Here is a 10,795-nt window from a genome sequence, read left to right as displayed (position 1 = left end):
TATATGCTCATATCTTTTCTACCATTACTGAACTATATATTTTAATACTTTTAAAGTAAAATTTAAGTCAAAGAAAGATGAGTATAATCAACTATATTCACAAATTGTCTAACAGTCCATAAACTGAGGAGTGAAAATTTTACTTTTCTTTTCTCCCCGAGATGTGTATGCTTCATGGAACTTCGTTTGATCTTTATGTTCATCGGAACATAGACCTAACTGCAGAGCGAGAGAATAAATGATGATACAAACGGTGTTTTCACAAAGTGCAAATGAAAGTGCTCTCAATAACAACCTGGTTTAGATCAGGAAGACTGGCAGAAATAAGAAGGGGCCCAGAGACAGTTTAGATGAGAACAAAATTATTTCACCAGTAATATAATCTGTTTTTTCCTTTGAGCAGAATGTTCCATCACAAGAAGAAGAATAAAAGAGAAATTAAAACGTTTGGAACCTCTGTTATCTATAAACCTTTAAGGTTGTGCTTACCTAATTGGATTATAATGAAACATAAACAATGAGGGTCTGGCCGTGACATTGGGCAGATACAGTAATCATCTGGGTTCCAACTGCTGGGAAAATCTCCACCAGACACTTCCCAAGTTCACTCACAAGATAATTCTCCCCCAGGGTAATCAACAGTTCTAAATAACAAATCAAGAGAAGATGAATTGTATTTCAAGGTTAACTCAGCACACTTCTCACAGATTTAAAACAGAGAAACATGATCTATACTTAGAGCAGAAGGTCTGGGTCCACCTCACTATTTTCAATGTTCCCTTAATTCTCTTCACTTTTAAGCACTTCTTTAAATCACACACCAATACATTCATAAATTTCCTCTGGTTTTTCCATGATGCCCAGCACAATGTCAAGCATAAAGGAAGTGTTTAATGAATAAATATAGATGGGTGGATATCTGTTTAGGGTTTTAGAATAAAATGATCATAGTTTCCAAAGCACATTCAATTTATCCCATTTAAACTTTGTAACATTGAAATGAAACAGATTAAATGACCTTTAAAAAGGCATAATGGGGCTTCACTGGTGCCGCAGTGGTTGGGAGTCCACCTGCCGATGCAGGGGACGCGGGTTCGTGCCCCAGTCCGGGAAGATTCCACATGCTGCAGAGCGGCTGGGCCCGTAAGCCACGGCCGCTGAGCCTGCGCGTCCGGAGCCTGTGCTCCGCAACTGGAGAGGCCACAACAGTGAGAGGCCCGCGTACCGCAAAAAAAAAAAAAAAAGAGGCATAATGATGCGTGACTCCGTGTCCCTTTAGAAAACAAAGGGCAGTCACCGTCAGGGATTGACCCCCTGCCTCTCAGCCTGGAGGAACTATGTGGTTTATACCTCACAGAGGGCAGGCTGGTTGCTTAGCTAGAGCCTCAGTCATTAGGAGAGGAGGTCTGGAGCAAAATGCTTTAGTCCACTTCCTTCCATTCCTGTTACTACGACTGCCACCCAAATCTCCCTTACCTATTTTTTGAAGTTCTGTATTAGCTGCCTAAGCAGTCTCCCTTCATTCACCCTCACGTGTTTTCTACAGTTCCTCTGAAACCGACCTTTTAAAAAAGCACCTCTGATTTTGTCAGTCCTCTGTTTGGGGAGGTAAAGTCCTTCCACAGCTCTTACAATAAAGACCACAGTCCTGGACCCGCAGTGCCCTGCATGTTTAACCCCGCCCACTTCCTGTCCATCACCGCGTCCCCTCTCCCCCAGGCTCTGCACACTAAGCTAAGCTAGAGTGAACTTCGTCATATTTCGTGACCCTGCTAAAGTCGCCTGCCTCATGTTCTCCACGTCCCGATGTATGATTGGCCCCCTGCTCTGACGCTGCCAAGCTGGCTGCGATCGTTTTATCCTCCAGGTCCAGCTCAATGTCACTTCCTCTGGAAGTCTTCGCTTTCTTTCCAGTCTGGGTTAGGTCTTCCAGATTAGCTAGGGATGTCCTCCCTGGTAACACTCAGCACATTTATATTTGTGGTTATAACGTTTTTTAGCCTCCATTCCCAGCCTCCCTCCTCCTCCAGCTCATCAACAAATCCCCAGTACCAATTACATGCATAACCCTGAGTAGATGATTCATAAACACTTATTGAATTAAATAAATCTCTTTTCACTGTTTCAGCTCTACTGAGCAATTTTTAATAACTTTTCTCTTTTCCCCTAGACATTTGCATATTCTGGATCCTTTTCCTCCTGGCTTTTTTCCCCCTCTGCCCAAGCTCATTTGCTTACTTGGGACTCCATGAGAACCCAGTTTAAATGTCACTTTTTAAGAAGGTGTTGATCTGAAACAAATAGGCTGCCAGTATGTGTCCAGCAAAGATGGGTTTATTTGGGATCAGCAGCAAATTACAATTCGGTGTCTGCAACCAAGGCCAGCTGCCTGCAAGTCTTCATCTGGCAAGGGAAGGAGAAAGCTTTTATGGAGAGAAAAAAGGAACTTGAGAGGGCTACAGTAAACAAAGCGTCCATGGCTTTTCATTCCTTGAGTGTTTGCCAGGGAAATCTTTCTTCTTCCTGTTGGGCTCTGCCCTCATGGAAGGGAGTGAGAGCTCCCCCTTCTGGTCTCACAACTCTATTTAATTCAGGTTTCTGTTTCTTAATTTTTACAAAGTCTAGTCTTGGTTTTTGATTCGATATTTGAGAAAATAACTGAAACATTTATTATATTTTGAAAGTAATAACAGCGTGCCAATATGTCATTAACACTTACCTAAGATTGTAATATATGATAATGGTGATAATTACTTGAAACTAAAATATATTTGGAACATTAAACTTAGTGTTTTTCACAAAAGAGAACATTTTGAAATTAGGTTGATATGACGCACTTCCACACAGTAGGTTGACAACATTCAGAAAAGAGTGATCGGGGTTAAATTTTCTTTAAATAAATAAACTGCTCTTCATGAGACAATTTATAGACCATGGCATTAAACGATTCCTGTGGGTCTTCCCAGCAGAGCTGTAGTACAAACAGGCCGATAATAAGACCTCACTAACTTTCGTGATTCCTTGAATACTATTACTGTTAATATCTTGGTAAATAAGGTTCACATGCATTTAAGGTTTTCAATTTCTTTGAATCACATTCTCCATTAACTGTATACTCTTCCTGGCAATACAAATGAGGTTACATTTTCACTGAATCAAGCTTTGTAAGTATTTTATATTTTGCAGCAGTTTGATTTTATTAATCAAGGATAATGTAAAACATTTAATGGAAGCATTTGGGAATCTTAAATGTGTGTAGTGTAGAGAAGATATATTTAGGAGATAGTGACAAAATTAATAGCAATAAGAACTAGTGTATTGTGAGCGGTAGAACGGATGAGAAATCATTTGATATCTTTAAAATGAGCTTTTTTCCAGATTAATATCTTTTTTTTTCCAGTTATACATGCTCAGTGTAGACAATACAGAAAAAGCTAATGATATCACCATGCAGAGGTAATTGAATAGAACATTAAAATTTTGCTGTATTCTAATATATATAAGAGAGAAACCGTATATATATATATATATATATATATATATATATATATATATATGGTTTCAGAATTATAATCATAAATGATTTGCACTGTTAAAACCTTCTTTTCTCATTTAGTATTATTAGTATATTAGTATTATTTAGTATATTTAAAATATCCTTCTGAAATACACACACAAAACGTACTTTTCCCTTAAAAGCAAACATGATTTTAATGCTACCATATATTCTAATTTTGACTAATTTATTAATTCTCTAATCATTGGATACTCAAGAAATTTCTCATATTCTAACATTATGAATAGCAGCTTGAAAAGATTTGTGCATATGCTTGAATATTTTATTAGCATGGCTTGCTAAACATGTAGTTACTCGATCACAATTTATATATATATATATATATATATATATACACATATATATATCTTTAATGCTTTTGATATTATTGCCAAATTGCTTCCCTTTCCGGTATACAGTTTAATCATTTCTTTCTGAGAATACCATTTTTCAACCTAGGCTCACCAATGCTGGGTACTATTTCAAAACATTAAGTCGACTTTGAAAAGGTAAATCAAGGGAAAATAGTTTGAAAAGGCAAATCAAAGGACAAAATCTTTACCAGTGGTAAAGTTTCCATTGTATGTCCTTAGATGTCAGTAAAACAATCTTAAAGAGAAACAGAAATTTGCATGGAATGGTAATAAGAGCCTGGGGTAACCTGTCTGCAGATTAGCTAGGACTTTGTAACTTGACCTGGGGATGGTGTAAATTGCAATCTAAAATAGCTTTAAAATGCCCCAAAGAGAAAACAAAGCAAGGAAGCAAAGGTGGAAGGAAGGTAAGGAGGGAGGGAGGGAGGGAGGGAGGGAGGGTGGGAGGGAGTTTCCCCAAGTATTCCATCTAATTCTATTTGTCTGACCTCTAACTTCTATCTTGCATCATGCATGAGATTTGAGGAGTGGGGAGAGAGATGTGAGCAAAAAATGCTGTAAAAATCTTGGATTGAAAATAAAACAGCAAAACAAGGGAATGTATGCCACTTATACATATTTGAAAAAGTTAATTCTGAGGATTGTAACTACATCATTTCTTCACGTAGACAATTTTCTTTTAAAAACGTCCTCCAGGAAAATCACTCTGTGCTGAACCAAATAAGAGCTACACCTACTTACAGAAATATAGCTGTAACAGACACACACAGACACACACACACATTCACAGTTTGAATTCAACTTCTGTGGATTCAAATGTACTGAGAATGACAGCTATCACAAAAATCAAAACATACTTTTTGCACTCTACTTGCCCACTCTAAGAGTATGACTGCCTTGTCATTGGAATAAAGCAGAAAATATGGAATTTTGAGTTTGTATGTGCTTACAAAAGATAAAAACAAAGGAAGAACTTGTAACCACCCCCATTTACTCCTCTGCCTGTTTATTCAGAGAATCAATGCTTTTCCTCTTCAACCCAGTCATTGAGGATAAAACTGATAACTTTGCAATCAGTGTTCTGGTTATTCCAATAATGGCAAATGATGAAGCATTACCATTAGCAAATATTTTTACCTAAATAGAGGGTGACTAAATATAATCCCTTTAAGAGATTTTGGTAGGAAATAGGAAAACAAATGTTGACATTTCAGTATATATGTGGCCAAACAATGAGGAAGAATCAAGCAGTTACATGATGGAAAAGCCAAGGTGAGTGCTTATGTAGTCCCTGGCTACAGTTTCTACAGGCAGTACTGGAGGGCAACCAGTGTGCTTGACCTATGTCAAGATAGACCTGAGGACACAGCCAAGAGTGAGGGGCTGCTTTGGTGAGCTCAGGTGAGGAGAGTGGCATTTGGGAGTTGCCTCAAGGAACAGGTAAAGCTTTAACCTCAGTCCTACAACCTAAATTTCCCACACACCAAAATTTGTGCCTTTGAAAAGCACCATCTAATCTACTATAAACACTTAATATTTTCCTTGAGTTCCCCGAAGAACTTTTGAGAGGTCTTACAGTATGTAATAAAATGACAAGGTAATAAAGGAAAAAATACAATGGTGAGTGGGTGGGGTCGGTGAGAGGGGAATGTAAAAAGTTCTGCAAAATGAAACTCAGAAACAGTTGTCAAGCTTGTTCTCGAACATGATTTGTATTTGTATTGAGTCAGAGACATTATTCCCACAGGGGAATGGTTAACAATTCATCAGTTCTTTTCTCAGTAATTGAAAGCCTCTCAATTATACTCTGGTAAAGTACAGAATCTGAGGAAAGGATTGCTGAATATGCACACTCAGATCAGTATTTAAAAAGTGAGCTATGTCTTCAAACCTATGGTAACAGGCACAGTTACAGCTGAGAGTTTTAAGGAACAAGTTCTGTGGTCCTTTGCTTATAGTTTGAAAAATGGCTTAGTTATAACGTTTTTACTTAAATTCTAAAGACAACAGACATCTTATGAGGTGTAAATATCCAACTCATTAGGACCCCTTGTATTTATACAGTACATTGTTGTACTGATATTACGGAAAATAGAATTGAGAAATAATTAAATTATTTGACTTAGAGTAACACAATAGCTGATTTTCTTGAGCATTTACTATTATAAAAATTAATAAGCAGAAAACTCAATTTAAATAGGTTTGGGAGGCCAGGAAGGGGAGATTTCATGCCTTCTGGCAATAGCAGAGGCCAACAGGAAGAAGAAAGGCTTCCTCTTCTTACCTGGCAGGAGCTCAGCCAATGAGAGACTGTCACAACTCAGCCAATGAGAAGCCACTGTACTTCAAACTCTCAATTCCTCCAAAGGATCCTTAGTTTAACATAGCTCTCCCAGCTTCCTTTTCTTCTATATGAAAGAGTCCTCTTCTTGTTACCAGAGACTTGCACATAGCTCACCATTGTTGCAGACCCTGAACTGCAATTTTCTGTTGATTCTAAATAAACCCAGTTTTTAACTTGGCTGTCTATTTGTTTTAGGTAAACACTATGTTCCACTCAACAGTGCTAAATACTTTAAAAACACTACCTCTATACTACTCAGAACAACCCTGTGAAATCAATAGTATTTTTATTCATATTATAGATTCAATAAGTGAGCATTAGTTCAATAACTAAGTTATGATAGCTCATAACTGGTAAATAGTCAACAATCCACTTGAATTAAGGTTTTATCATGAAACTTTTCTATGGCCATGGTTGTTTAATTTTAATTAAGCAAAATTTAGCTCAGGGATTGTGAAAGTTAGAGATAGTAGCTATTCATCTTTGCAGCTATTTTCTTGTTTGCAATTTTTGAGTGTTCTAAAATATACTTTTATTGTTGGCTTACTGCAAGAATTTGTAATGGCTTTCATACTGGGCCTTTGGAGAATTCAATAATTGAACATAAAGGGAGCTTTAGGTTTTTCTCTTTCCAAGAAAAGAAAAAAATTCTTGAAATGTTATTCCTCATCTGTCGAAGCATTTACCACATATCTCTCCTCTTGTTTTAACTGTATTTTTGAGGACTCAGCTAGAAAAAATGAACCTATGATAAAAGGCATTGAGTTATGGCATGTTTTCTTCCAATCGATGTCAACACATCTAACTTGATCAGTTTACAACTCTTAGTAAGTTGTCTTGTAAATGTCCATATTGAGGTTTGAAGTTAGAGTTCTATTATCATCTACCGTGTTCATCACGATCACAAGCATCTTGCAAAGTATGCCCCTTTTCGTAGAAGGCAAACAAATAGTTGTGGGACTAATTAATAAAAATGAATAAACTCTTACTGAATGACTTTGTGTGTATATCACGTAGCACATACCTAGCATAAAACTGTTGACCATTGTCGTTATTATAATTAGCCAGTATAATAGCAACTCATATCTTAGAATGTTTTGTAATCTTATGGGGAAGATGGAATAAGTTCAGAAGCACAAATAGAGATTCAAACTCTTTTTAAATAATCGAGGTCATAAAATTTAATTTGCATGACCCGAAGTGTTTTGTGCACTTGGTCCCTTTTGCCTATTAAATTGTAAGACATTCCAAGATGTTTGCTTACGGTTTGTAGGATAAAATAATAATAATACCCTAAATGTGTAGGATTCATTTTACAAATTACAAAACCATTGTCATGAAATATAAAGCTCTGTTATGGTCCACTAGATTGGTCTTCCGCTTTTAAGAACAGTATTTCTCAGTGTGTGTGAAAAACATTGGCCACTTGCTTTAGAACAACTTGTGGCATTTTAAGAGGTACAGTTTTTGAGGAAAGCGTTCTTAAATTAAGCTTCCAGTTTTAAATGATTTAATCTTTAAAAAAATTTCTTCATAAGAAAATAGGTTCTCCTACTAGTTCTTTCTTATTTTATAGAAGATATTAGATATGTTTAGCCTCTCAAGTTGCAGTCCTCATTATCCAAATTGCTTCATTGTAAATACAGGTAAAACCATAATTATGGACCATGTTTAGGTTATGGTGTAAACTTTGGTGTTTAAAGTTTGGAAACAATTTTCTTAGAAAAGAGGTTCTGGCCACTTCCTTCAGAATAATCGAGGATGTTTTGAGACATGCAAATCCTGGGTCCCTTGCAAATCCAACTGCATTAGTATCTGTGAGGGTGGGGCTCAGTAATCTCTACTTTAGGAAAACAAATTAGTGATTTTTACCCACACTAAAATCAGAAGAAAAAGCTTATTTCTTTGCTCTTGAGCTCAGGGCTGTGATTGTTTAGAGCCAGAGCATCTGCTGGGGAGCCACTAATTGCTAGCATGACTCCTTCTCCAATAAGTGATTCTTTGCTAAGACAGTGCAGTCCTGGACAAGGTCAAAAAACTCTGAGGCTTTCCTAGGTGCCCTACCAGACCAGTTCCCTTCCATCACATCCCTGGAGGGCAGGAATCTAGAATGGGCCATGCATAAGATGGGGCTACTCCAAAACAGAAGGCATAGAATTGATACTGTGAAAACAGACAGTTGCTTTATTTAATTACTGTCCTGGTACCTGTCTGAATTATGAGGACTCAATGTTTCTAGAATAATTAGTAAATAGAAATTTCTAATTAATTAATTAACACAGGCTTAAACAGAAACTTTTTTGTGTTTCTATTTCTGCTAATAACAGAGAAACTGAAAATCTTGCCTGAATCAACCAGCATCATCAAACTGAATGCTGATGATTTTCAGTAGATGTATGGACAGGGTGACCATATATACTGGTTAGTCTAGGATGGCTCTGATCTAATCCTGATCTTCTGGTTGAATCAATAATAGCTTCTTTCACTCTCAGTAGTGTCCTGGTTTTGATGACAAATGATGCAGTCATCTAGTCTAAAGATGCATCTCTATAGAAGGTTGAGTAGAGTGTGACATATCCATGAATTTGTGTGCATATTTATTTTTATTTTTTAATTAATTTTTTTCTTCCACTCTTATTGAGATATAATTTATATACAGCACTGTACATATTTAAGGTGTGCAGCATGATTTGACTTACATACATCATGAAATGATTATCACAATAAGTTTAGCGAACATCAATCATCTCATATCGATACAAAATTAAAGAAAAAGAAAAAATATTTCTCAGTATGATGAGAACTCAGGATTTACACTCTTAACTTTCACATATAACATACAGCAGTGTTAATTGTATCAGACATGTTGTACATTACATCCCTAGTACTTACTTATGTTATAAAGGGAAGTTCGTGCCCTTTGATCACCTTCATCCAATTCCCCCTCCCCCCACCCCCACCTCTAGAAACCACAGATCTGATCTCTCTGTGAGCTTGTGTGCTTGAAGTAAAATTGACCTACAACACTATGATAGTTCCTGGTGTACAACATAGTCATTCAACATTTCTGTACATTACAAAATGGTCGCCATGATGTCAGTTACCATCTGTCACCACACAAAGATATTACAGTATTTTTGACTATGTTCCCCATGCTGTATATTTCATCCCCTTAACTCATTTATTTTGTAACTGAGAGTTTGTACCTCTTAATCTACCTCACTTATTTCACTCATCCATTTCACCCTCCACTGGAAATTACCTATTTGTTCCCTGTATCTATGACTCTGCTGTCGTTTTGTTATATTTATTCTTTTTTTTATATATATTCCACATATAAATGAAATCATACAGTATTTGTATGTCCATGTCTACCAATGGACACTTTGGTTGCTTCCATATCTTGGTTATTGTAAATAATGCTGCAATGATCATAGGGGTGTATATATCTCTTCAAATTAATGTTTTGTTTCCTTCAGAAAAATACCCAGAAGTGGAATTGCTAGATCGTAGGGCAGTTCTAATTTTAATTTTTTGAGGAATCTCCATACTGTTCTCCATAGTGGCTGCACCAATTTACATTCCCACCAACAGTGCATGAGGGTTCCCTTTTCTCCACACCCTCACCAACACTTATTTGTTGTCTTTTTGATACTAGCCATTCTGACAGATGTGAGGTCATATCTCATTGTAGTTTTGATTTGCAGTTCCCTGATGATTCGTGATGTTGAGCATCTTTTCATGTGTCTGTCAGCCATCTGTATATCTTCTTTGGAAAAAATGTCTCTTGGGGACCTCTGTGTGTATATTTTCAAAAATCAAATGTATGATTTCTTTATTTCATGAAAGCTAAATTGTCAGGAAAATGTTTTCCAGGTAACTGAGGTTTCTGGTAATTTGAATTCTGATCTCTTGAAATTTCCTTATGTTATATTGGTCTTTTTGTTTTGAACTTTTTAAACATTCCAGTGAGTGTTTAAAGCATTCTGATTCTGGTGAATTAGAAGCACCTTATGACTTGTGTCCCCCAGGCACTGAGCTATAAAAGTAGGATCATTTACTTACCCATAATTGGGAACTAAAGTAGTTTGATTTTATTTAGAAGTCTTTTGGGGGCTTCCCTGGTGGTGCAGTGGTTGAGAGTCCACCTGCCGATGCAGGGGACACAGGTTCGTGTCCTGGTCTGGGAAGATCCCACATGCCGCGGAGCGGCTGGGCCCGTGAGCCATGGCCGCTGAGCCTGCGCGTCTGGAGCCTGTGCTCTGCAACGGAAGAGGCCACAGCAGTGAGAGGCCTGCGTACCGCAAAAAAAAAAAAAGAAAAAAAAGAAAAGAAAAAAGTCTTTTGGAAGGAGTTGAATTGAAAAGTAGATGGGCCTAAGCACTCTGAAAGTAGATGATAGAAGACAGCTTAACAACAAAGGACAGATGAAAAGGCAAAGCAAAATGACTGTGCTTCATACCAGGGAAGACATTTGGCACTTTCTATTTAAAAGGCTCTTTGTGACCATTAATTCGTTAA

Source organism: Tursiops truncatus, chromosome 18 (assembly GCF_011762595.2).
Source record: "Tursiops truncatus isolate mTurTru1 chromosome 18, mTurTru1.mat.Y, whole genome shotgun sequence".
NCBI lineage: Eukaryota > Metazoa > Chordata > Mammalia > Artiodactyla > Delphinidae > Tursiops > Tursiops truncatus.
The sequence above is the reverse complement of the archived record's forward strand: the minus strand, read 5'-3'. Positions refer to the sequence as shown.